Below are 24,454 nucleotides of genomic sequence, written 5' to 3' on the forward strand. Positions count from 1 at the left end.
CCCCCCGGGGTTCACGCCATTCTCCTGCCTCAGCCTCCCTTGTAGCTGGGACTACAGGCGCCTGCCACCTCGCCCGGCTAATTTTTTGTATTTTTAGTAGAGACGGGGTTTCACCGTGTTAGCCAGGATGGTCTCGATCTCCTGACCTTGTGATCCGCCCGCCTCGGCCTCCCAGAGTGCTGAGATTACAGGCGTGAGCCACCGCGCCCGGCGGAAATTTCTATTTTAAATACTGAAAAGAAATCAGTCTCTTTCCCATCCTTCTGCTTCTTACTTTATAGACTCTGATCTTCTAAAGGACAGCTGTGCCCCCAACTGTTTCGTTGTCCAGCTTCTCCCTTGGTGAATGTGGGTCTGTAGCACCCTTTCTGCTATACAAAATGAGCAGGGTCACTAACTAGTAGTACAGTCTGTGCCCCTTGTACCCTAGGCCACTCTGTCACCCAAGCTTTGTTGCAGGGCAACATCCTTAGTGGCCTTTCAAAGATGGATGCTCCTGTAATCTTTTCCAAACCTCGGCTTAGTTATGCTGCTGCCCCTGCCACAATTTGGAATTCTCTCACATCATCACAATGCAAATAATGGATGGAAGCTTTGGTGGAACTTATAGTTCCTGATCTGTGGTGGAATTTATGGTTCCTGTCCTGGAGCAGAAAGAAGAAAAAGCCAGAGAGTGTTATGCTTTTTAAGGAGAGTTCCATTTGTCTCTGTCAGCTACTTGAATATTTCTCAGAGTGCCTGTCAGCTGGAGGAAAAGGATAGGGTAGCACTGATTTTGACATTTCCTTCTTCACTCTCTAAGGATTTTAAAAATTTTCCTTTACAAGGTACGGCTTGAGAAACTAGCCCAGCCTCTCCTACAGGTGAACAAAGTCACTACGCTAGCCCTTCTGAATCTTATGTTTTTAGGAAAGGATGAGATATGGTCATCCCGCAGACTCTCCCTTAATACCAAGGAACCACACACATCCTCTGGAATGGACAGTGGGCGAATCCTCCCCTCCCCTCCAAGAGGAGGAGTGGAGAATCCACTTCCTCAGTTCTTTGTAACCACACTTCTCACTGTCTCAGCTACATGACTTCTCTGTGGTTTTTGTCCCCAAGGCAGATAGCTACTCTCAGGGGTATAAAGACTCTGGGCAGCTCTAATCTTCTGATTTTCATATGTATTAAATGTCACAGTTTGAAAGCTTTAGAAACATTGATAAGGTTCATATTATTGTAGTTATCTTTGCTAAATAGACCTGAAGAGCTATCATGCCAGTGTCATCCAGGCTTGCTATTCCTCTGGCCTCCATAGACTTGGTTACAGTGGACTGAATGGTGGTCTCTAAAAAGATATGTCCATGACCTAACCTTTGGTACCTGTGAATTTGACTTTACTTGGAAAAAGGATCTTCGAAGATGCAATTAAGGTAAGGATCTCCAGGGGAGATCATCCTGGATGAATGGGTGAATGCAAAATCCAATGACAAGTGTCCTTATAAGAAGAGGAGAATACCAATGCTGACAGTAGAGAAGAAACATAGGGAAGATGTGAAGATGGATGCAGAGATTGGAGTTATGTAACTATAAGCTAAAGACAATCAAGGATTGCCTGTGGCCATTAAAAGCTAGAAGAGGGCTGGGCATGGTGGCCCACGCCTGTAATCCCAGCACTTTGGGAGGCTGAGGCAGGCAGATCACCTGAGGTCAGGAGTCCAAGATAAGCCTGGCTAACATGGTGAAACCCCGTCCCTGCAAAAATGCAAAAATTAGCCGGGTGTGGTGGCATGTGCCTGTAATCCCTGCTACTCAGGAGGCTGAGGCAGGAGAATCGCTTGAACCCAGGAGGCAGAGGTTGCAGTGAGCAGAGATCACGCCATTGCACTCCAGCCTGGGTGACAGAGCGAGACTCTGTTTCAAAAAAAAAAAAAAAAAAAAAAAAAAAAAAGGCTGGAAGAGACAAAAGAGGATTCTCCCCCGAGTCTTCACAGGACGTGATACCCTGGTAACACTTTGACTTCAGACTTCTGGCTTCCAGAATTGTGACAGAATAAATTCCTTCTGGTGTAGGTCACCAAATTTGTGGTAATTTTTAATGGCAACCCTAAAAAAACTAATTCACTAGCATATAAAAACATGGAGTGGGATGATGGTAACTACTGTCCACTTCTTCTGCCCAGGTGTCAGCCAGCCTGGCCCTCAAGAGATGTGAAAATTAGATCTCACTTGAAACCTTGCAGCCACATCCTTCTCCCTGCAACACTTGGTCTCCCCTCAAAATACAAACTTCTGCATTTAGTCTTTCCCAAACTTTAATCCCCAGAAGGTAAATACTGATTCTTGCTTCACCCATGCCAGAATTTCTCCTTTCTTCCACACAGCATTGGTTACATAATTTGCCAGGCTCAATGAAAGATGAAAAGATGAAAAGTCCCCTTGGTAAAAAAAAAAAAAAAAAAAAAAAATTATTAAATATTTCAAGGCAGGGACAGGAGAGCACTAAACATTGCACAGGGCCTTCTTAAAAGTAAATCCTGAGCAAGGCACGTGGTTTATGCCTGAAATCCAAACACTGTGGAAGGCCAAGACAGGTGGATCGCTTGAGCCCAGGAGTTCGAGGCCAGCCTGGCCAACATAGCAAAACCCGCTCTCTACAAAAACAAAAACACAAAAGTTAGCCAGGTGTGGTGATGTGTGCCCGTAAGTCTCAGCTACTCTGGAGGCTAAAGTGGGAAGATTGCTTGAGCCTGGGAGGCCGAGTCTGGAGCAAGCCGAGATTGGGCCACTGCACTCCAGCCTGGTGACAGAGTCAGACTCTGTCTCAAAAACAAACAAACAACACGTAGATCCCTGCTCAACTGAACAGGTTGTAGACCCATAAAGCCAGCCCTACTTCCCACCTCTTAACTACTCTGACCCTGGAGAATCCTTATTTAATATTGAAAAATACCACCAACCTCATAAACTATTTACACAATGCTTTCTCCATTTTCTGGCCTTAAGTGGAAATAAGTTTTCTTCTAAGAACTATTTCCCCTAGATGTCCCTTTGATATAGACTGTTCATTGTTTCACATTCTAGGGTCACAGGAGTAGTGTTGGGATCCTTGTAGCTCCCCAGTATTACTTCTGAAGTCTTAATTGTCTCTTTTACCAGTCCTTGATCCATTTAGGCTTTTCCTCCCTGGATATGCACCTTCTGCCCCAACTTTGCATAGTCATCCTCTCAGTTCTGAATCAGTCCGCTACATTCACGGAAGTGTTTGTTATCAGACTCACTCCTTTTTTTATTTTGGTATTACTGTTGGTGGCTTCAATGTCCATATATTTTCTTCAATACCTTAGTCCCTAATGTCTTGATCTTCGTTCTGTGTTAGCCAACCCCACCCTTAGCTCTTCCATAAACTGCCTATCTTTGTACTTCTAAAACTTCGTAGAAAACGATCCCATTTCCTGACTACAACTTACCTTCCTATCTCTCTCATTTGATGTGGATTTGTAGTTCTTGGACTCTTCCTTCTTCTCCCCTCTTTGTCCTCACTTATTTTCCTATTTATTCTTGTTAACCTTAAAGCCCTCTCTTAAAAATAGTATCCAAACTTGCTCCTTGTCTTTTCATCACATCACTTGGCACAATCCCAAAGTTGGATTAAACTTTCTGCATTTAAAGTCATATATTTGACACAAATTCACAATTCACATGGTTGTGTGGAATTACTGCTACCACCAATTCTTGGACTCAAAAACTCCTCCTTGCACTTGTGGTCAGGTCGTGTCTAGCATTCCCAAAAGCAGCTACTGCAAACCTTTCCATATCTTCTCCTTACTTTCCTAGTAGAAATGAGAGGCCATCAAAAATCTTAAATCTAAATAGACAAAAGCATTCTATAAATAGTGTTCTTATAAGTCATTATTTGGTCTTAAGTGTGGAAACAAGGTTAATATTTATTCATTTCAAAACTGCCTGTGGAGTACCTACTTTGTGAATGTACTATTCCAGGTGTTGAGGATATGGCCTTCATGGGCCATACATTCCAGTGGTTCTGATGATTTCATATGTAGGTTAAAAGCTTAGCAGTGAGGTCTAGTGGTTTTCTCACATTGATCCCAAAATACAGATTTTACAAAGCAAAATTTTCAAGTATAGGAAATACACATGCAGGATCATAAAAATCCAATCATGATACCATAATTCATAAGTTCAAACATTTTAGTATCACTCTGTCATAGTACCTCTAAAATAAATAAACATTAGAATAATTTGCCCTAGATAATAAAAATATGTTATTATATAATATAATAATAACAGGCCTTAGAAATATGCCAGATAATAAGTTTTAAAGTTACACTATGATATAAATAACTCTCAATCTCTGATTAATGCTTGTGTAACCACACAAGTAACTATATTTTTATTAGGCGGATGCAGAAGCAGTTGCAGTTTTTGCCAGTACTTTTTTGCAATTACTTTTGCACTAACCTAATACAAAACAAAATGTGCCTACATCACAATTAGAATAAAAATCACAAGCTTTATTAACAGAGTATAATTTAAGGAAGTCAATCAATCTTGAAGGCAGAACGACCTAAGTTCAAAACTGATTTGGAATCTTCTCAGCTATTTAGCCTTGTTCAAAGTATCTAACCTTGCTGAACCTCAGTTTACTATCTGAAAATAGAGAAAATTATTACTATATTGTGGAGGTATGAATATTGAATAAAGAGCTTGATTGTACTACCATTAGCACACACTGAATAAAATATTAGTCTGATTAGATTTTCATATTTCCATATTTAGGCTTTTGCCTAAAAAGGGAATTTGGAAGTGGTCATTGGCAGGTGTCATAGGCTTTGGGTGGCAAGTCAGAGATAGTATGAATGAGCAAATTAGTAAAGACTAGAGATTAGAGAAGACTTTGAGTACTAATTAAGAGTTTCAAGAGACCAGAGGAGATTTTAAGACTTCAGTGAGAAACCACTTTCTCAGGAAGCAGAGAAATAAATTTTATCAGCAGTATGGTCGTCCATGTAATATGGCTTTTAAAAAGCACAATGAGACCTTAGTAGTAACGACTTTATTTTTCTTATTGAGAACCTGAAAGTGAAACTTGATATACATTATTTTCTGCTTTTATTGCACAAAAAGTTGTTTCCATTGCATATTGCTTCCTAATCTGTTAAAATAATCTGTTAACAAACTCGAAGACCCAGATTCGGGGCGTAGATAAGAAGCCTGTGTACCTTCCTATCTTCTCCGAACAGCCAACATTAGATCAAAGGGCAACCTTAATGACACCTGGAGCACAAACCCTGCTCAGGGCGCGTACAACCGGCGGGACAGAAAACACGATGCGACGTCGGAAAGCAGGAAGGGAATTGAAATTCCCGCAGTCACGTCACAGAAATCTTAGCAGAACCTCATCATCGCCCAAGGGAACTGGGAGTGGCGGGCGGGGAGGACGCGGGTTGTGTGACGATCACCGATAATTAGTTGGTGGTTAACGCACAAGTAGGATAAAAGAGCTCGCCCCAGGCTGCCAGCAGAAAAGAGCCACCGTGGCACGTGCCCCGGGGAGTGCTGCGGTGGCCCGGTTTGCACGGAGAGCCGGACACCGCCTGGGGAGCCGCTCTCGTAGCCTGGGGGCGGGACGCGGCGGCCGCTCCCTCCGCCCCCGAGTAGCTGCCACCGCCTGGCTGCGCCCCAGCCCAGTAGCTCAGACGCGGCCGCATCCCCGTGGACTGTAGAGGCGGCAGCGAGCTAGAGCCCGAGTCGCAGCTCCGGGCCGCAGAGCGCTGGGCGAGCGCGAGCTCCAGGGCACCGGCAGGGCAGGCAGCTGCGCGCGGCTGGTACGTACCTGGTGGAGCGGGCGCGTGAGTGGGTGTCCCTGTGCAAGGAGGGAGGCGTGGGACTTGGGAAGTCGGGGGAGACTGACCCAGGGAAGATGTGGTAAGTGCAACTTTCCTATTTTCTGCCCTGCTGGCACAAGTATGGGGGGAGTTCGAAGCAGATGCCTCTTTTGCTTGGGTGACCCGACCCATCGTTTAACTCACAAGCCAGGGTACTTAGAGAGTGAAAAGGACGCTCACGCCAACAGGCGTGACGTGGGAGGTCTGTCACCTGCCTTTTACCCACTCTGCCCTGCAGGTGGTCATTGATGACCTCCTGTCACAAGTCCCTGAGTCCTTCGCCTCTCGCGCCAGCAATGGCAAGTCTTTTCCCTGGGCGGTGCTTACCAAGCCCCGGGTAGTCGTGAGCGGCCGCGGGGTTAGCAGAGACCCGAGTACTAACCCGCTCGGCCAGCGTCCGGCTGTGTGGCTTTAGCCAAGTCACCTCACCTCACTGGCCTCCGTCCATTCCTTTGGATAAAATATGGAGGTGGGTAGACCGAGTAAACTCAAGGGTTGCCCTTAGCTATTGGATTTTCCCTGCTCCTAGGACCCCGGCAGGCCGCGTGGAGGGACACGAGTGCCAGGTGGTCGCGAGGCTGAGGGAGCGGAGGGCCTGGGTTCCGGTTGGTGCTGATGCTAGTGCTGTTCAGGCCCTTGGGGGAAATTCTGAAGGTGCATTCCGGAGCCAAATGACCCTGCCTTGCAGCAGGTCCCTTCCAAGGGAGCTGAGAGGGCCAGGTCAGGCCGGTCTTCGTAGAGCTCCCCCGGGGAAAGCAGCCAACGGAACTCGGGTCCTTTAGAAAAGTGCATGCGTGAACTAGGCATGTGGGAAGTACTAAAACAAACAACAAACAAACAACAAAACACCCTGCAGGTGGTAGTGTTATTAGCTGGAGTCTGTGCAGGACTGGAAAGTGGAGATTTGAGGCGAATGACCACTTAAACTTTCACCTAGAAAAAAAAAAAAAACTCTTTTATCAGTGGTTTGCATACTGAAAGGTATTGGATTAGAAATATTGCGAGTATTGCATTTCTCTTCGTGTACAGATAGATTTCAAAATTCATCCGTCCACTTTATCTCTTCACAAGATGCCTTCCTTCTTACTGACATTGCCACACATTCAAAAAGAATCCTCCTGGGATTTAATATTTAGAAAGCTCAGCATTTGGATTATTAACATGAGAACTGATGACCATAATGCTCACGGAAAATGGGGTAGGTTATGGATCAAGGTTGGTTAAACCAGCAGTTTATTAACCTTGTTTCCTGTTAGTGTGCCGGGTGCTGGTCAATGCCCCCCTAGTGACACTATCTTAAGAGATCATTTGCTAAAAAGGTGTTTTGGAAGTTCAAAAGATTCGATTTTGAAGGAAAGTATAGTTTTGGAAAGGAAATCTTTTGGAAAACGTTTGTAGTAATGGACTTCTCAATCTTATCTTTACCGCAACTTTCTTCAATAAAATATCAAAGACTAATGGACCACATTATGCAGAATATTTTAAAATGTGTCAAATTTCATTTTTGTTAGAGTTTTTCCTCCTTTTTAGTCTATTGCAAACATATTGTTTAGATCAATGATAGATCAATTTAATTTTCCTCACAGTTCTTACAATTATTTAAATTCTTATGCAGTTTGCATTACAGCATTTTTTTACAACTTTATTGAGATGCAATTTATATATTATAAAGTTCACCCTTTAAGGGTGAATAATATTTAAAAATTATATTTCAGTGAGTTTTAGAAAATTTGTTAATTTTCTAAAAGTTGTAAAACCATTACCATATCTGGTTTTAGAACATTCCAAAATTGTAAAACCATTACCATATCTGGTTTTAGAACAGTTTACTCACTTGGTAAGATTCCTTATGTCCATTATGTGTTTGTTCCCACTCCTATCCCCAGGCAACCATTAATCTACCTTTAGTCTCTATAGATTTGCCTTTTCTGAACATTTTATATAAATGGAATGATATATATGTGGTCTTTTGTTATGGCTTCTCTTACTTAGCATAATGTTTTTGGGGTTCAGCTCTGTTGTGGCATGTATCAGTATTTCATTTCTTCTTATTGCTGAATAGTTTTCCATTGTATGGATATACCATATTTTGTCAGTTTACTAGTGGATGGACATTTGGGTTGTTTCCAATATGGGAATATGATGAATCATGCTGCTGAGAACATTTGCATTCAAGTGTTTGTGAGTACCCGTTTTCATTTCTCTTGGGTAGATGCGTAACAGTGAAATTGGTGGGTTGTATGTCAAACTTGTGTCTAACTTTTAAAGAACACTGTAGAGTAATTTTTGTAGAAGTTATATATATATATATATAAATGTAAAAAATTCTGGAAAAATAAACATTGCTTACTGGATCATATATGATGTTATATGTATGTAGAGAGAGGCTTGGGAGAGGAACCATTGCTTCTCTTCAAATTTAGAGCTGAGGTACAGCAAACACTTTTGAAAAAAAATGTCACACTATTTCTCAGAAATATTTCTTGCCTAATGTTTTTTAATGCTAAATGAGCATGAATCAGGCTTAATCAAGACTAAATTTTCATTAACGTCAATTGAAAATGAGAAAGAATGCAGTTTGAAAATTGTATTTTAAGTGTTGAGACTGAGCCAGCTCTGAATGGCTTGACAATAAATTCAGTGGTTTTCCATTTCTTCAATGCAAAATTTTAATTGAGTTAGAAAAAACAAAAATTCTTTTCTTAACATCAAAAATAAACTATACATCTTGTGAACTATATGTCTTGTGATAAGCATTGTTAATCATGATTCCATATAATTATTTTAAATAATAATTAAGCATATTCTATTAGTAGATTTAGGGATCTAAGGCCCAAGAGTAAGTGATTTACATATACAAAAATCATATATTAGGCCAGGGATCTTGTTTTCCTGTTTTAAAACTTCCCCCATTAGTACATATTCCTCTGAATCCTGTTAGTTTCAGACATTTTCATATGTTATATGTACTTTAAAAAAGTCATTACCAGGTAGTGACATTACATGGAAAGAATCTAGGTTAAGCACTTGAACATCCCCATAAAATCAAAGACGGTTATTATTTTTTATTTTTGTTAGAAGTACAACTGGTTTTGGCCCCGCGTGGTGGCTCACGCCTGTAATCCCAGCACTTTGGGAGGCTGAGGTGGGTGGATCACAAGGTCAAGAGGTAGAGACCATCCTGGCCAACATGGTGAAACCCCGTCTCCCTAAAAATACAAAAATTAGCTGGGTGTGGTGGTGCACACCTGTAGTCCTAGCTACTTGAGAGGCTGAGGTAGGAGAATCGCTTGAACCCAGGAGGCGGAGGTTGCAGTGAGCTGAGCTCATGCCACTGCACTCCAGCCTGGTGACAGAGTGAGACTCCGTCAAAAAAAGAAAAAAAAAAAAAGAATTACAGCTGATTTTGAGAAATCAAATGGATATCCTACTTTTTACTGAAGTGAGGTACACTTTTTATTCTAGCTGTCAAATGGCAAATAGCAGTATTATGTGCCCAGAGCAGAGTGGATTTGTGTTCTTCAGTCACTCCTAGTTGTAAAAATGTGACATTGCCCAAGAGTTGGGTGCTTGGTTGGAGAAGAAAGTTCAGAGATGTTTAGATAACAATAAAACAATCTAGATTTGCATAATTTCCTGAATGGGAAGAGGTATTCTCACCTAGAATCCTGGATCTGTTAGAAACAGGATTTCTCAGATTGGAAAGAGGGCCAAGGAAATGGAGATTTTTTAAGACAATGTGGTCTGCAGCCAAGATAGTTTTAATGTAATTGAAGAAGCAGCAACAGAAGCATCTACAGACAATATGAATGGAGCTGGATGCCTTCCTGTACCTCCCGGACTCTCCCTTCCTGCAGTCTCTGCTTTCTTCTAAGCACTCTTACCGGCTATGCTGTTGAAAGTATTCTCATCCCCGTGGGGGTGTGGGAGTAAGCATCCCCATGGGGGTGTGGGAGTAAGTAAACTGTAGGCTTTCTTTTTTTTTGGATAAAGTAAAGGGAGAAGTGAAGTCCAGTGTAATAGCTTCAGGAATAAAACCATGGAAGACAGGAAATAATTAGGTAGTCTTCTCAAGTATGCTTATATTTTAATGGTCACAAAATAATTTACATCTAGATTAAATTTTATGGATTGAGCTAATACATCTCAGAAGAAGAAAACACCATTCTTAAAATTCTTAAAATCATAAAATCTTAAAATCAGTGTGTGTGTATGTGTATGTGCATGTGTGTGTAAAGAGGGCTTGCAACTCATGCAATTACATTAGTTTATTTTATATTTTAAAATGAGAATAAATACCTCTACCGTGGAGCTTCTGGAGCCAGGTATAATATTAAATTTTAAAATGCTGAAATAAGCCCTACTTTTCTGACTTTTCCCAAAAAGGCCTTGAAGTCTAATGAAAAGCCAGATTACAGGTATGGTGGATTTTGTTACACTCCAAGGGTTTGCAAAAAGTCTATCAAGCCAAAATTTATAAACTCCAGGGCTTCCACAGAAACCACTCTTCTTTTCAGTTCCATCATCCTTGAAGAAGAGTGTCTATGATAATTCTGTGTATTGTAGTGAAGTAGCAGAACTTTTCACAGTAGTGAAAAGAAAAAAAAAATTTAAAATATGTCTTTCTAACATGCCATGAAGCTGTGCATATGTATATACTGTTGTAATCCTGAGGAGGTTTCATTTGAAGGCTACTGGAAGGACTGCTGTAGTAGGCCAAGCAAGAGATGCTGAATGAGTCAGGGCAGCAGAATTAGGGATGAGGAAAAGTATTCAGATTCTAGAAATATTAGGAGATGAAAATAATTGAGTTTGATGGTAGTTGGGATATGAAGTTAATAAGACATGAGAATGAAAAGTGCTTCTCAGATTCTTGGCTTTAAGTGAGAGCTGGCACAATTTACAAACATGCAGATTTAAGAATGGGGCGACTTCATGGGTGTACTGAGTTGGATAATGTCTCCCCAAAATTCACATCCTTCCTAGAATCTCAGGATGTGACCTTATTTGGAAATAGGATCACTACATATGCAATTAGTTAGGATGAGGTCATACTTGAGTAAGGTGGGCTCTTAACCCAATATGACTGGTTTCCTTATAAGAAGAGGCAAGAGGCACAAAGAGAAAGAACATAGAGGGTAGACAACGTGACAATGCTGGGAGAGATTGAAGTTATGAAACTGTAAACCAAGGGATGCCAAGGTTCGCTGGCAACCACTAGAAACCAAGAGAGAGGCATAAAACCGATTTCCCCTCTGATTCCACAAAAATGAACCAACCCTACTGACAGTTGATTGGATTGCTGCCATTCTGAACTGTGTGAAAATAAATTTCTGTTGTGTTAAGTCACTCAGTTTGTGGTAATTTGTTACAGCAGCTCTATCAAACAAATACAGTGGGTGTGAGTAAAAGATACATTGGAGTGAAGATATCCAAGAAGCTGTTGTATAACAAGCTCAGAAGATGCAGATTGAGTTGACATTGGCATGCAGTAGGTAAATATAATGATGAGATCTCCTATGGGAAGCACATGGAATCAGAAGGAAAATGGGAGAAAAATGAATCCTGGGAAATGAATTCCAGTCAGAGCCCAAGAGGAGAAGCTGGAAAGGGCATTGTCATAGCGACAAAGGTATATAGAGCTTCAAAATGTGTGGCATGATCAACAAGTCATAGACATAAGAGGACATAATAGGAGAAGGGTTGAAGGGACTTTTGGTTTGACAAGTAGAAAGTAAGAGTAATGGCTTTATGATTGGAAGGTTGAAGCCAGATTGTGCTGCGTGAGAGGGAAATGGAAAGTAAGGAGATAGGATCAGCTAGTGTCCAGTAGTCCTCCCAGGATTGTAGGTGAAAGATGGAGGAGACGGTTGGGTATGCAGGGAATCACGACACAGTGTCCAATTTATTTTTGTTTAATATTTAAAAGAAAGCCTTTGTCCTGCCTTTAGGAGTCATTAGTGTGGGAGATGCTGTTAAGTATAGAAAAGATAATTTATGGAGCTGCTTTCCAATAAAGGGGATTGGGTTAAGGACAAAAGTGGAGGCCTTGAACATACAATGTTTTCAATCTGTAATAGAAGCTTGAGATGTTTTTAAGGGTGAGTAGTTATTTTTTCTTCCTATGGAAATAACTGTTACGTTAAGAGAAAGGAAACTACTGTTTACTGAGCAATCTGCCAGACCCCCAGGGTTGGAGTCTGGGGGATTGATTGATCAATAAATAGTAATTTGTAGCACATTTTCACTAATTTCATTTATTCTCCAATCTGTGAAGTTGGTGTTACTGCTCTATTTTTTAAGATGAGTAGGCAAAGAGAATATCTATTCAAAGGTCATTTAATGGAAAGTGGCAGAGCTGAGATTAAAAGCCAAGTTTGATTGATGCTTATTTCTTAAATCTACAGCCTTTCTACCTCTCTAATTTGTGCTCAGTAAAAATGCCCAGCTAACTCACTTATATTGGACCTTCTTAGCCACTGGCTGAGCACACACTCAGGTCTCATCCTCAATATCACTTGTAAATATGGCTGCAAAGAGGCAACAGGTTAATGGGTATTGCATCTACCATATGCACTACCTAATGTGGTCAAAGTTCTACACCTCTGAAATCAAACAGGTCATTTCAGGTTTTTCACTTATTTGTCCCTTATGGACTCAACCATGTGGAAATAGGGGGTTGAGGGGAGCCATTTTTATTCATTTCCCTCAGGGAGTGGTGGAGAAAGTTTTTAGGGGAAGTGAGGAATACTTTTCTGGCACGGTGGATCTGGGTCAGCTCCCTGAGATGCTTGTGGACTTTTGCCAAAGAATATTAAGCTTCAAGTAAAACCCAGCATAGTTTGTTTCAACTCTGAGAGATTCATATTTTGGGTTCTAGGTTTGAATGCTTTGAAAGGAAAAATAAACCTTTCAGTATTCAATGAAACACTGGAGGAAACAAAGCATTGTTTTTACTCATAGATATTTATTTTTACCAACTCTTTAAAAAAGTATTTTAATTTATCCCAACTTGATGAAAACTTTTCATATTTTCTTTCAATAATATTGTTGGTCTTAATTGTTAGTTGATTTGTTTTCTTTTTGTAGGTTTTTGTTTTAATTTGACTCATCTGATATACGAATTAAGTTTGATGACAACAGTTTAGGCTATGTCTAAGGATATCTAGAATTATTTTACATAAGGACTGTTAAAAAGATTTACTTTATTAAGTACATCAAGATGTTTTTTATTTTAATTCTCACATGCATCCATAATTGTTTTAATATTGGGTATCTTCCACTTTTTGTACATTTGTAAGGATGTTTTTTACATTAGTGTAACAATGGTGTACAGTTTGTATCCTACATTTCTTCCTCTTAAAATTACTATTGCCAGTGTAAAAACGAGTAGAAACAGCAAATTAAAGAAAATAACATTTCTTAAAAGAATGTGTAGTATCCTATGAAACAGTTTTTGGTTAGATAAAATTTCAGATCATAAAGATAGGAAACACTTTCTAGTTTACTGAAAGGCTACATTCTAATTTCACTGCACCCTGTGGTAATCATTGATTGAACTCAGAAATGAGAAAACAAAATAAAAGAGAAACATACCCAAACGATTAAAATTCATTACTTTAGCTATTAGCAGTATTTAAATGTAGAGTTCAACTTTTTCAAGGGCAGTATGTGCTTACCGTTACAAATTCTTCACCAAGAATCACAGACATGAAAATACCCTCAAACATTTTTTTCTTTCTTTCAATCTCATCTCTTTGTCAACTCTTTATCATTATATAATAATGAATTATTCCACATGTTACTTTCTGGGCAAGTAATGTTTACCACTTAAAATACTGCCGAGTCCTAACCTTTAACCTTTTTTAATAATGTTTTAGAGATAATATACATTGCAATGAAAATCAGAAATTTCAGAATAGTTTTAAGAAAAAAGGTCTACTTATATTTGATTTGTCCACTAACTAGAAGTAATCACTATAAAATTATTCTTTGCATATACACAACTTTTTTAAAAAGCAAAAAAATTACCATATCACATTCCCTGTTTCCCACTTAATAAATCATCTTAGTATAAATCACAGTTTTTTAATGGCTCCATTAACTAATTTTCTGGTGACTCTACAGAAAGTTACCAAGTTCAGTTTTATAAACAATAGCATAGTAGATAACTCTGTTCATAATTTTGATACATCATATATACCTATTTGATTAATTCCTTTGAATAAATTTCTAGACATGTAATTGCTGCATCAGAGGATGTTAAAGAGTTTTGATATATTTTACAAAATATCTTCAGAAAGCCTGTGCAGTTTACATTCAAAATAATACCTTTACTAACATACTAATACAGTTTCAAAAATTTGAAATTTAGAAATCAGTGGGAAAATATAGCTACATTTGTATTTCTTTAATTGGTAGTGAGGCAGAATATTTTTAGTTAGTTATTTTTATGAATTGTTATTTTATATTCTTTGCCTATTTTTTCAATCTGTTTGCAAGAGCTTTTTATTGATAAATATATTAACTTTTTGTATGTCTATTTTACAAATTTTAAATGTTTTCTTTTTACCATTAATGATTTAGGGTGCACTGCTTTGTAGGATACTTAATTTTTTAAGGATGTCAAAGTTATCAATCTATTCTCACATAGTTTGAAGTTTAAGACGGGCTTTCCCACTTGTAAAAGTATTCCCCTACATTTGCTTATAGTACTTTTTACATCTTTTGTTTCTATTTAAAATTTTAATCCATTGGCAGTTATTTTAGTAAGAAATAAAGTGGGGATCTTACCTTATTATTATTATTATTATTTAATGGCTAGCCTTTTTTATAGCTATTTGTCCTATAATGGATTCCCTCCCCATTGATTTGAATAGCATCCTGTGCCTTCTCACCCCTGCACCTGCCTTGGAACCTACCTTTCTCATAGCTGTCCCACCATTAGAATGCATTAGAATGCAGACATGACTGCAGGCTCTTTGACTGCTCCCCCTTCATCCACATCTGCCACTCACAACCTGAGCCCTAGAAGGAAAAAAATTTCTATAACCCTTATCATAGCATCCAGCTTTCCTAAATTACCACATTACCAGTTTTGGAACATGTAATTTTGTTGGTCCTGAAAAACAGCTAATTTTCAAATGCTTCAAGTCTCTGATTTTATCATTCACCTGCTCATTTTTTCTCTTTGTCTTGAAACTTTGTTATATGTTTTGCTACCTCCCCCTTGACCCAACGTCTCCTTTGTATTCTTCCTTCAAAACCATTCCATCATGCTACTTGGAACAACTGTTTAATAATAATAAATTAATCTATATTATTAACTTCCACCTTTTCCCCTAGCCCTGAAGCTTGACTCTCCCCTGGGTATCTTACTTCCCCTTCAGCCCTTTCTATTGGAGACTATTTATTATTTTCAATTTTATAATCTCAGAGTAGTAGAGGGGGGCACATTCCCTTCATGCCCCCGTATGCCGCCTGTACAATATTTTTCCACCCTCTTATACTCACTCCCGCTCCTTTGAGCACTCTGGCTATACCATCCTCTACCATTTCTCATTTCTATCATCATTGCTGAGGGTTTAGCACCCGAACAAACCCCTCCTTTTCTGAACACGCTAGTAATTGGTGTACAGTCATCTTCTCCCATCCTTCTTCTGTCCTAAATCTGGTGCCTTCCTATGTACAGCCAACATCCTGACCTCTCACTTACCATGTGGTCGTGTGTGTTTTTTGGAATTCCCAAATGTATTCCGAAGAGAACCTAGTCAAAGAAGCACAGACTCAGAAGTATACAGAACCGAAAAGCTCATTATAGACTAAGAATTCTCTTGGTTTCTTAACACAGATAGGCTAATAATTCAGCTTTCCATTGATCAGAATTTGTGTTGCTTGGTTTAACTTAGACAATCGTTTACTGCTAGTATCAAAATACTTGAGAATATAGTTGCATAAGCATATGTGTAGAATCAAGAAGTTCCACAAAAGGCATGAAAGTGGTTATACATGTCTAGCTCCTGAGGCAGTGAGGTAAGAGAGGCTTTGTGACACTGTGCCCGGCTGCTGCATTCATGGACTTTTGTGCCTTGTTTGCTCGTGTTCCTATTTAATTTTTTAATTAGTATGTTGAGGGAGGCAGATGTTGAGTAAATGCTGTTTTGTAAATTTTTAATTAGGATTTTTAAAAATTGAAATACCTTTTTTTATTTTTGTTTAGCTCTAAATTTTTTTGTTTTATATTATTTTCCCTATTTTAGTTGCACCAAAGATTTCTGCATAAAGTACTTCAAGATTTGCTTATCTGAATGAAAAGTTATCTTCCCTGAGACCAGATCCAAACCAGCTTTTGATGATTTACTTACCTGACCATGTAGTTCCCTTGAGTTTCTTGTTATTATGATTATAATAAAAGGAGTACAGGCAATCTGGTCATTTTAGCCTACTACCGGATGGATTAGATCACTGCGGGATATTGGCTTATTTACCCTACAATGACTCATCACAGTTTAGGAGGAGGAAGACCAGCTTAGAGGTCAGGAGATTTACTTTTTTAGTTTTTGGTTAATTACTTTACTACCTGTCTCTGATATTATAGATTAATGGCTTCTGGGGGGATTAATGAGATTAAAAACAGAGAGATGGCCAATCCTCATTTATTTTACAATTTTGCCTAGGAGTACCGTTCCCTAATCTTAATAAATTATAGTATAAATACCTCCTTGATGCTAAGGAATATGCCAGGTCTGAGGATATCCGGTTGAGCAGAACGAGGTTCTAGCCCTTCAAGAGCACAGGATTAGTGTTGGATAGGTAAATAACTGCAAACACGATGTGATGAAAGCCACCATAGCAGTATGAATCAAGAATAGACATGTCCAGAGGTGGTTATAAGTGATCCTAATATCAGGAGTGGTTTCTCTGTAGAGGTGATGCTATTGTTAGATCTTGAAAGATAACCACTAGTTTGCCAGGTAAAGGGGAAAGTGTTCTAGGAAAACGAAAGAGACTTAAAGTGCAGCATATGTTTAGGGAACTAGAGTTAATTCAACATAATAGAATGTGCACACTAAGGGACAGTGACAGGAGATGTCACTGGAAATCTGATAGGAAATAGATTTAGAAGTGCTTTGCCTATTATGCTAAGTAGCTTGGACTTGATTGAACGTTTCAAATTACAGGAAAAATGGAATCTTATTTGTACAGTGGTGTACTGGCTGAAAGCCCATGTCCCTCAGAGCACATGTCTCTTCCTCCATTACAGAGAAGTAAAGGATATTAGAGGAAATACGAGGAGGGCTGGACTCAAGTTCTGAGTGGATAAATTTTTAGATAGATTGACTGGGTGGTTGCCTTCTAAGAAGTAAGTCACATATGGATTAAAGATGCATGACTAATTTAGATTTGTTGAATTTGAGTTAGGGTGTGTGGAACTAAGGAGAAGTCAGGACTAAAGACATGAAGTGTGGGTTTAACTGTAGATAATTGAAGGCCCTTCCTAGAAATTGCTGTACTTAAACACGAGTTATGTGTTAAAATATTTTAGGAATAAGTTTGCCATAAGAATCATGTGATTTAACTCTTAAAATATGTTTTCCCCATTTTTTTGTGTTAGCACAAACTCGGTAAATAGCAAAATTCTATAAAATTATGGAAACTTTCAAAGTCATAATTTAAAAGGAACAGCCTTCTTCATTTTTTTTTTTTTTTTTGTAAATACTTAGACTATTTTTGCCAAAGATTTTTGTTCCGATGCTTTAGTTTTTCTGACAGCTACTCCAAAGATTCAAGGATAGAGTTTAAATGTAGGATACATTCAAGGGTATCCTTTAGGTAGGAACTAGCTCTGCTCTGATTTTTATTTAGCTATCACTGGGGAACATTCTGAAAAGTGTGTGTATAGATTATGTAACCAGTCACTTAGGGCCCCTGACCCCTTGTTAACCTGGCCCTCTTGAGAGACAGTGAGCTGGGGGTACACTGGGAACAGCTAGGTCAGACGCAGCCCTGATGCTTAGCAGTCCCCATGAATCAGTCATAAGGGGTTGTTGCTGAGCAACGAATGCTCTAGTGGTGCTTCATCCTCCATGGCATTTTGCAGTAGTGGGGGCTCACCCCCACCAGAGAAGTAGTACAGTCTGGCAGCGGGCCAAACATCCCCCAGAGGCATGAGGGTTGTTAGTATTTGACCTTAGAATCAGAGAAGATAACTTAGGTTCTCTGAATGTGCAAGTGATTTATGGAATTATTGATGTAGATTTAATTAAACATGAACTTGGGGCAGGGCAGGTAGTTCTGGCAGCTAGAGTTCTCATTTCAAATACTTTGATTTCAGTTTCTTTCTTCTTCAGGCTTATTTGCAAGGTGAGTTTTCTGGGTCAATGCAAAGTAATTTTTTATGCTGCATGGAATACGTAACTTTCCAGTTAGCATTATTAAGCCAGAGCAAACATTTATGTTTGAGAAAACCCGCCAAGCAAATTCTTACTTTGGTCATGTGGGCCTGAATGTCAGAGTATTTGATTTAATATCGATAAAATAATTTGCCACTAATATTTGAGATATTCTTTGAATTTTCTTTCTGTATAGAAAGGTCAGAAAATAACAATTCACGAGGACCATGTCTTATTTCATTTTTAATATTTAACACAGCACATAAATTACTGTTTAGGAGAGTTGACAAGAAGTTGAAACTAATTAGCTCTTGTAAGGAAGGCTGAGTTCTGCCAGTGTTGAGCAATGGGTTCTTCTTAAGATCCAGGCACATGTTTTAAAGATCAAGACATAACATCATCAGTATGTTGAAGTAATGCACAGTTGCATCAAAGGCTAAAATGTGGAGTAGAGAAATGTGCCTTGTCAGATTTGAGAAATAATGTTGCCAGCTCTTTCCTTCCCACCACTTTTTTACTCAGTACTTCTGGCCTTGGGCTGTAACTGTTTGCCTACTGATTCAAAGGATGAGGAGGCACGGCTTTGTTCTGTATACAAAAGGGAAGCCTCTTTGTTGGCTTTGAGATCTGTACTCTCTGTAGGATCTACGTTATTAAAAAAAATACTTAAAAACTTGAAAATATCCCTCAAGCCTTGCACCCAGATACTTTACACACATACGTATACACAAATATGTTGAAGATCATTCAATTCAAGTTATTTCTAAGGTATTACCTAAATAGTAATAGAACAATTAAGTTTTTTTCTAAGATATCATACTTAAAGCTACTTTTAAGACTGATTTTTTTTACTGTTTCTATCATATATTTCATTGGCAGGAGCAATCCATTTATCTTTCTTGTGTAAGTGTATTAATAAATCTAAAACATATTAAACACAATATGTGCCAGGCATTATTCTTTGTGACAAGCATTCAGTATGTCATTTAAACCTCCTAACAACTCTATGTGATAAATACTATTATTATAGATATTTTTACTTATAGGGAAGCCTAGACTGTTCCAGAAAGTTTAAGTAACTTGGCCAAGTGTACACAGTAAAGATTTATAATCATTAAGTCTGTCTTCAGAATTCATGTTCTCAAACATGACAATATATTGTAAGCACCAAATTATTTCATGAGGGCAACTTAATCAAAATCCAAAGCAAACATGTTTGTAAGTTATAATGGTATGATGAAAGAATGCAAGAGATTGAATATTACAAAATCATTTAGGTAACAAATTTTGCTTATTTTATTCTTTGGGCCATAGTCCATAGCAGGAAACCTTTTTGATCAAGCTTCTTTATATCCATCCACATCCTATGAACATGAAACATAAATTCAGGGGGCATATTAGTACTCTTGTTTCTCTCCAGTATAAGATGTGAAGACATATTGTCTTTGATAAGAGATATAAAGGAAGAGGAAATCCTTAAAACTTAAAAGAAAACTTAGAGGTAATGAATACACCTATGAACTGCTTTTGAGTCAATTTTCCAAAAACATTCATATTTCTTAGAGCTTTGAGATATAAAGCAAAATATTAAGTATCAAGAAATGGTCATTTAATCATAAGAGAAAAATCACATGGAGGAGAAAATATATATAAAAGCCAGGTCAAAAGCCAAGAATATTGTGAGGCACCATGATGTGTAGTGGATTAATTGTGGGCTTTAGAGTTGAACAGAGCTGAGTTTGAATCCCAGCTCTGGGACTTATTAGCTGTGTGATCTTAGGGATGCATCTCACTATCTTTAAGCTTTGCAAAAGGTCCACTCTGTGATAGACTAATTGCAATGATTAAGTGGACTAAAATGCAAGGTGTCTAGTAAGGTTCATGATACAGAACAGGTGTTTGTTAAATGTCAAAATCCCTTTATCTCCTTTTCCTCCTGACAGTAGCAAAGTAAAAAGAGGTTTATCTTGGGGACCTGAAGTGTGAAAGGAGTTTCACAGTGGAATTAACGGGTTAAAGTTTGTCAACATTTTTAAGACTTTGAGTCAACTTTACCAAACTACTATGTAAAAGCAGTTGCACAATGCAGATGTTACCTTTTCAATTAAGAAAACCTGATTTTACCTAGCTTATTAAAAATGTTTATGGTTTTGACTTGAATCTAAGAAGACAATTAGATGTTTAACTAGTTGTGTAAACTGATACCTGAAAGATGAATATATCTCTAATTCTTAGTCACTTTTATCAGTTCGTTTTTATTCATCACCTACTGAGGCTTTTAGTACTTGAATAAAAAATTTCAGATAAATTGGATTTTGGTCATTTCTGTATATTTTTAAATCAACTAGTCTAGTTCTTACCCTCCTTTCCACAAAAGTGGGTCTGTGTTTCCTCCATTGTATCTACCACATGGTAGATAAAAAGATTTGCCCATAAATGTATAAAGCAGGTTATTTGCAATTTTATGTAAATTAAAAAGCTATGGGGCCTGGCTTGGTGGCTCATGCCTTTAATCCCAGGACTTTGGTAAACCAAGTCAGGAGAATCGATTGAACCCGAGAGGGGGAGGTTGCAGTGAGCTGAGATTGCCCCACTGCACTCCAGCCTGGGCAACAGAGAAAGACTCTGTCTCCAAAATTAATAATAATAATAATAATTAATTAACTTTTTTTAAAAAGCTATGGAAATGTAGCAATTGCCAAATTTAGTTTAAAAACTGTCACAGTTGTAGAAATCAAGCATATATAATAGGGAAATAAATAGACTACAGATTAGATTGGCCAGCTTCAGTGGCTCATACCTGTAATCCCAGCACTCTGGGGGGCCTAGGCAGGTGCTTAGCTTGAGCCCAGGAGTTTGAGACCAACCTGGGCAACATGGACAAATTCCATCTCTACAAAAAATACAACAATTAGTCAGGTGTGGTGGCATGCACCTGTAGTTCCAGCTATTCAGGAGGCTGAGATGGGAGGATCACTTGAGCCCAGAAGGTCAAGCCTGCAGTGAGCCAGGATTGCATCACTGCGCTTCAGCGTGGGTGACAGAGAGAGATCCAATTTCAAAATATAGATAGATAGATAGATAGATAGATAGATAGATAGATAGATAGATATAGATTAGAAGTCAATGAAATGAAAAATTAATAGTAGGTAAATAAGAGAAGTTGAATAGAATAATGCTAATTTGTTATGAACGCTTATTAATATACTTTAGTGGTTCATATTTTCACAACTGTATAAATTCATCCTTTTTGAACTTTATGGAGCAAAAGTGAGTGTAAAACACATTTGCAAATATTCTTTAAAGTTATTATATACCTTTTGCTAATATGAGTAAAGATTTGTGAATTTCCATTCAATGATCACTTACTGAATACCTACAGTATATTGTCCTAAGTCCTGCAGATAATTGAATAAAACATTGCCATTCAAGGTGTTCACAGGCTCTGGGGAAGACTATCAAACACAGCTGTAACAGAAAGCATCAGAGAGTCATGAGAAGAATGATTTGGGGACAGCGATTATGATTAATACCAGTCTGGAACAATTCCTAAAGCTTCACAGAAGAGGCAGCATTTGAGTTGGGCCATTAAGGATGGCCCACAGCCTTCCAGGAAGAGCAAAAGGAAATGTGCATTCTGGACAGATGAAGCAGAATGTTTTTTGTGTGGTCTATTTGTGTTAATCTTTTGCTATTTATTGCTAGCCCTATGTGGCCAAGGGATCCAAACAACCACATTTTATCGCAACTTGTACAAGTTCTCATACAAGGGAAGCACTCAGTAAATATTGTTTTTTAATATATGAATGAATGAATGAATGAACACACAGACCCTTCTTAATATGGGGTGATAACTTTCAAATAAAAATTATACCACATTGAGAGTTGTTTTTTGTTACCTGATAACACCTATGCAATTCAAAGGACAATTTAAATTTTCTAAACTCTGATTAACAATCATCTTGGCCAGGCGCCGTGGCTCATGCCTGTAATCCCAGCACTTTGGGAGGCTGAGACGGGTGGATCACGAGGTCAGGAGATGGAGACCATCCTGGCTAACACGGTGAAACCCCATCTCTACTAAAAATACAAAAAAAAAAAAAAAAAAATTAGCTGGGCGTGGTGGCGGGCGCCTGTAGTCCCAGCTACTCGGGAGGCTGAGGCAGGAGAATGGTGTGAACCCGGGAGGCGGAACTTGCAGTGAGCCGAGATCGTGCCACTGCACTCTAGCCTGGGCGACAAAGTGAGACTCCGTCTCGAAAAAAAGAAAAAATCATCTCACCAAATTTTAACTTCTGTGGGTTTTAGTCCTAGCACTCTGCTCTTCTCTAATTAATTTCTACACTTTTGTTGGCTTGTTTAAATGCATGAGTTCAAATGTATACTTCATAAGTTACTCCCTGATTTACTCCCCTGGATTTGATCAATTGATTGTATTTACTGTTAATATTGTTTCCCATCTGCCTATTGGATAAGCTCTTCTTGGTTGAATCACACTCACTGAATACCTGAATGTCTTAATTTGAACTCATCATGTTCCTTCCAACTTTTCTTGCCAATTCTTCCTTTTCTGGATAATTCCTGGGGTATATCTGACTCTTTTTTCTCCCTATCCAAATCAACAATCAACCCTGGCATAAATTCTTTTGGCAACTTTAACGTTTGTCAGCTTTTAGTCACAAACTAAAACACTTGGCTTATTACCCCAAATGGCCTTCATTCATTTTTCTTCAGTCTTACAGACAGTTAATTCTTCTACATCCTTTCTTGATGTAACATAGACACTTTCATGGCCATCCCTCATTTACTGATAAAGAAAACTTCTTTTTATAAAATATCATTAATTTCTTTCTGATTAGGAAAGAACATGATTTAATTTATAAAATATATAAAATAGGGAAAATAAATAAGTAAACTCATACAAGATTTTGACTGTATATCATCTTACAGAAAACATTCATATTTTGTTATGTATGGGATTAACATATATACTTTTAAAAAACAAAATTGTGATTCTATTGTATATCGAATGTATCCAGTTCTTTCATTTAACATTTATGAAACATTTGCCATGTCTTATGATTACATATTCTTTAAGACTTGCTGAGTTGAATAGCATTACTTTAAGAGTAATACAGAGCAAAGTCTGAATCTCTCCAGTGGGCTTCTTAGCTATGTGATCTTGGGTAAGTTACTGAATATTTTTGAGCTTCAGTTTTGTCATTTGCAAAATTGAGATCTTAATAGTTGTAATGAAGATTTAATGACATAGTGGATACAAAGTATGCCCTGTGCATTAATAGCTAGTCTAAATGTTAGCTACAATTTCTGGTTTCTTATATCTAGATACTATTTCTTCCTATGGCTACATCATACTTTATTGGACTGCACCCCCAGATAGACTTATTGCCTACCAATTCAATCTTAAACATCTTGCCTGGCTTTCAGGATTCCTTATAACCTAGCCGGACCTGACTCACTACATTTTTCACAATTTAAATTCTCTCCTCTCTGTAACCAATTTCTTTCCAGTTGCTTTTGTTCAGTATGCTGACTTTCACCTTATCTCCCTTACTAGAGGTTACCTAGTGTTGTTTGTGTATACAGGAAAGGTTAGAGGGGAAAGCTGATTCCATGGGAAACTCAGCAGCTGTGATGTGCCCTCAGAATCAGCCCAAATGAGGGCTCAGCGCAGGTTCTTTATGCCCTGCAGTAACTCGTAATTGGAAGGTTTCAGTTGAGAGCCATCAGCCACCAATAATCAGCAGGGGAAATGAATGGTTCAGTCCTGAAGGAGGCATCTAGTGGCACACCACAATGTCCATTACACCTGCTTCATAATACTCTCCGTCTTTCATTGTACTTGAACAAGCCTTTTCTCAGCTGTGTTACCCAGATAGAGCTATATGCTAGATGTCAAGGCTGAAATATTTAGTGGTGATAGATAATGCAATATGTATTGCATTAACAGGAAAAGTACTAGAGGCGCCAACTGAAAGAGCTAATGATGACTCAATCTTGAACAATTTGCAGAGCATAATAAAGTACTATTGGATTATAATCCAAAGTATAAAATATAATATCTACCATGAGTTCATATCATTATGAATAAATAATTGAATACATAAATAAATGAGAAGAAGACATAAATCTCTTATGCAGAAGAATTCC

General features: G+C 38.4%; 1 protein-coding gene across 8 annotated transcripts in view; it reads left to right on the forward strand.

Moving 5' to 3' along the window:
• PKIB (cAMP-dependent protein kinase inhibitor beta) overlaps window positions 1-24,454 on the forward strand; it is a 253,987-nt gene that overhangs the window by 128,969 nt on the left and 100,564 nt on the right. For 4 of the 8 annotated variants that reach the window (XM_055262885.2, XM_055262917.2, XM_063620973.1 and 1 more), the window contains exon 1: window positions 5,504-5,831. The exons of 1 other annotated variant lie outside the window; for it this stretch is intronic. The gene's annotated coding sequence lies outside the window, so the exon portion shown is untranslated. 3 more of the 8 variants (XM_055262906.2, XM_055262927.2, XM_055262890.2) reach the window with 3 other exon arrangements.

The sequence above is a fragment of the Symphalangus syndactylus genome, chromosome 2 (genome assembly GCF_028878055.3).
Source record: "Symphalangus syndactylus isolate Jambi chromosome 2, NHGRI_mSymSyn1-v2.1_pri, whole genome shotgun sequence".
NCBI lineage: Eukaryota > Metazoa > Chordata > Mammalia > Primates > Hylobatidae > Symphalangus > Symphalangus syndactylus.